The sequence below is a fragment of the Arvicanthis niloticus genome, chromosome Y (genome assembly GCF_011762505.2).
Source record: "Arvicanthis niloticus isolate mArvNil1 chromosome Y, mArvNil1.pat.X, whole genome shotgun sequence".
NCBI lineage: Eukaryota > Metazoa > Chordata > Mammalia > Rodentia > Muridae > Arvicanthis > Arvicanthis niloticus.
Window position 1 is genome coordinate 3,661,095 of NC_133431.1, and position 3,498 is coordinate 3,664,592.

General features: G+C 39.8%; 1 pseudogene; it reads right to left on the reverse strand.

Moving 5' to 3' along the window:
- Window positions 1-2,443: 2,443 nt before the first annotated feature.
- Window positions 2,444-3,043, reverse strand: LOC143437264 (bcl-2-like protein 2 pseudogene; annotated as a pseudogene).
- Between the last annotated feature and the right edge of the window lie 455 nt (window positions 3,044-3,498).

Below are 3,498 nucleotides of genomic sequence, written 5' to 3' on the forward strand. Positions count from 1 at the left end.
TGCTCCCTTAATGGTGTCAAGCCTCAGCTGCACTGCATGAAACATTCATGCCTTAAAACCAGTGCCACCTGGGTAAGTCTTACACAGAACTGAGTCAAGCTGCACCACAAAGGACAACCTTGGCTACCTCTGGAATACAACTGCTTTGTCCTCTCAGAAAACATTTAAGAGAATATGTCACTTCAGTGGTGCTGGTTTCTTCTTCATCCACACTAATTTTCTAACTACAGCCAACCAGCATCAATTGTCTCAGTCGTCCCTTCTACTCTTTCCTCTAAAAGCAGAGCCACATGGACAAAGTTCCTGAGTTCCTCTGCCTGCTGGGGCCCAAACATCGCCCCTTCTATTACATCATCACCAGCTTTCTAGTTTTCAACACCTTCACTGCCTCAGCTCTACTGTCCTTGAACTTGCTCTGTTGATGAACCTTGAACTCAGATCTGCATGGCTCTGTCTTCTGAATGTTGAGTAATACGTGTGTAACTCTCTGCCCATATCTAAACTTTTCATTACCTAAACTTGTTCTGTACCAGGATGACTTGAATCAGAGATCTGCTTGATGTTCATCTGGGATTTAAGGTGTGTACCACCATGTCTGGACCTAAGTATATCCTATATCCTTTTAGATCTTAAATTGAAATCCCTGTATAGTAATCACAATCCATCATTTCTCAATTTGACACGTACTTTTATCCTCTTATGTCCACATAAAAACAATAACCAGTTAATAATAATGCCTAACATTATACAGTTCTCATCCATACAACTTCACATCCATATGTTTAGGTGGATGGAATCTTGCCAAAATATCACCATTTCTTTATTGCCATTGTGTGTCTTTGATTATAGGATTTAGCTTCATTCAACTTCCTGGTGAGATTTTCTCTTTGAACCTAACATTTCATATTTTTCCTTTCTAAGATTGCTAAGCATGATCAAAACAATCACCATGAGAGTAAACACAGGCCAAAGGCTATGCTTGGCTTTCCTGAGACTTCCTTTGTCAATCCAGTTAACAAAATAAACCTGTTTACCTTCAGATGAGAGCAAAACACAGCAGCATTCTTCAGCAAAACATTATAAAAATTCTATGCAAAGTTCAAACCACCCTTAGGTCATATGTGTTCTACTAGGACAGCCCATGAAGTTCCACTTAATGCATGTACAAATCCAAAGTCTAAAAATCCACATTGCTTCCAACAAAAGCATGGTCAGGCCTACCAATTAGAATACTTAAGTCTGTCTTAGAATTTCCATTGCTAAGAAGAGACACTGTGACCAAGGCAACTGTTTTAAAGGCAAATAGTTAATTCAGTCTGTATTACACTTTCAAATGTTTAGTCCATTGCCATCATAGCAGGCAGAATGTCAGCATGCAGGCAGCCATGATGCTGGAGAAGGAGCTGAGAGTTCTGCATCTTCATGAGAAGGCATCCAAGAAGAGACTGTCTTCCAGCCAAGTGGTAGGAGGGTCTGTTTTGTACTGGCCTGAGCTCCAGAGACCACAACCATATAGTAATTCCCTTCCTTCAAAAAGGTAACATCTACTCCCACAAGGCACATCTCTTAATATTGCCACTTTTTAGGGTCAAGAATATTTAAATCACCACAGTTTACTTCAATTATGAATTCTTTCATGCATTTAAATATGATTAGAACGTGCAGAGGCTTTAACATGGTAGTTACTTTCAGATGGTTTCTATCTCATATGTGTTCATTTCTGTATTCAGAAACCACTGTGGCATGTAAACGATTTCCCAACTTTAGAACAATCAAAAGGTTTCTGCTCAGTTTGTGTTCTTTTATGTCTTTGGAAACTACAGAGATATGCACAGGCTTTACCACATTCATTACATCTGTAAGGTTTCTCTAAAGCGTGTGTTCCTTTAAGTGTTTGGAGAGTACAGTGACATGCAAAGGCTTTATCACATTGACTACATTCATAAATTTTACTCTGCACATTTTCTTTTGTGTACTCAGAGATGACTGTGTCCTGGAAAGGCTTTACCTCATTCATGACATTCAGTTTCTCTCTAGTATGTGTTCTTTTATGTAATGGATGATGACTGTGCAGTGCAAGGGCTTAGCACCTTGATGACACTGAGTCACTCTCTTGAATGTGTTCTATTATTTAGTCGCAGATAAAAGTGAATTGTCAGTTTTTCCCCAGTGATTACATTAATGAGGATTCTCTCCAGTGTAATTTCTTTGTGTACGTGTAAAGAACTATGACATGCAAAGGCTTTACCACATTGTTAATATTAGGTTTTTAATCATAAAAACTTAACTATTCATAGGCCCGTTACCACCCCACTTCTAACATAAATTTTTGGAAAATTTAAACTTCAGTATCATCATAACTTTCATTTTCCTGACCTAAAGTTTGATATCGATGGCATAACACTAAAATCTGAACAGCACTTACCCTTTCTCTAACAAAAGTTCACCAGCCTGGATGAAGAAAAACCAATGTAAGAAAGACCCCTACAGATATCAGGGCCCCCAGTGTCACGGCCCCCATCAGTATTGTCTTTACTGACATCCAGTTCCCTTCCTGTAGACACCATGTCTTTTTCAGGGCCCTGTTCTCATACAGGGCTGTGAACTCCATCCAGCCGCCATTGTTGTGGATCCAGTCAGCCAGGTGTATTTCTAGATAGGCCACCATCCAATCCTGTATTTGCCTCACCAATGGCTCTAAGTTTTTGTCGATACTCTCAGCACACAGGGCCGCCCCAAAGACAAAGAATGCCACAAGACGGCCCCAATTGGGGCCTCCTTGGAATAGTTCCTCAGAAACCTGGATGAAGCATTGTTGGGCCGAGCCTGGAGTCACGTGTAGTTGAGCAACCAGGTCAGAGAGGGTGTGCTGGAAGCGGGTCTCAAATTCATCTCCAGCCGCCCGCATGGCTTGGTGTAGCGGGTCGGCTGTTGGGCCTTCTCTTGGGCCAGCTCCTCGGACATAACCCTTCTGCCTTAGCTTGTAGCCTACAAAGTCGGCCACTAGAGCCCGTGTATCTGGGGTTGAGGCTGGGGTCGTCATCAGGTGCATTCAGCTGGGTTCCAAGTTTCCAGCTCAGTGATGTCAGACAGCGTTTCCTGCTTGGAACTGGTGCTCGGCCTCCGGTCTCATATGTTGAGCCACCTCAAAAGCTTTCATGTGGGCAAACAGGGATTTGGAAAGAACAATATTAGGATTGAGTGCCCTGAAGAAAAAAGAAAATAGAAAAAAAAAAAAAAAAAAAAAAGAAAAACAAGAAAAAAAGAAAAAAGAAAGAGAAAAAAGGAAAAAAGAATAAAAAGAAAAAAGAAAAATGAAAAAAAGAAAGAGAAAAAAGAAAAAAGAGAAAAGAGAAAAATAGTACAAAAGAAAAAAGAAAGAAAAATAGAAAAAAGAAAAAAGAAAAAAAGAAAAAAGAAAAAAGGGGAAAAAGAATAAAAAAAGAAAAAAGAGAAAAAAGGAATAAAAAAAGGAAAAAGAAAAAAGAAAAGAAGAAA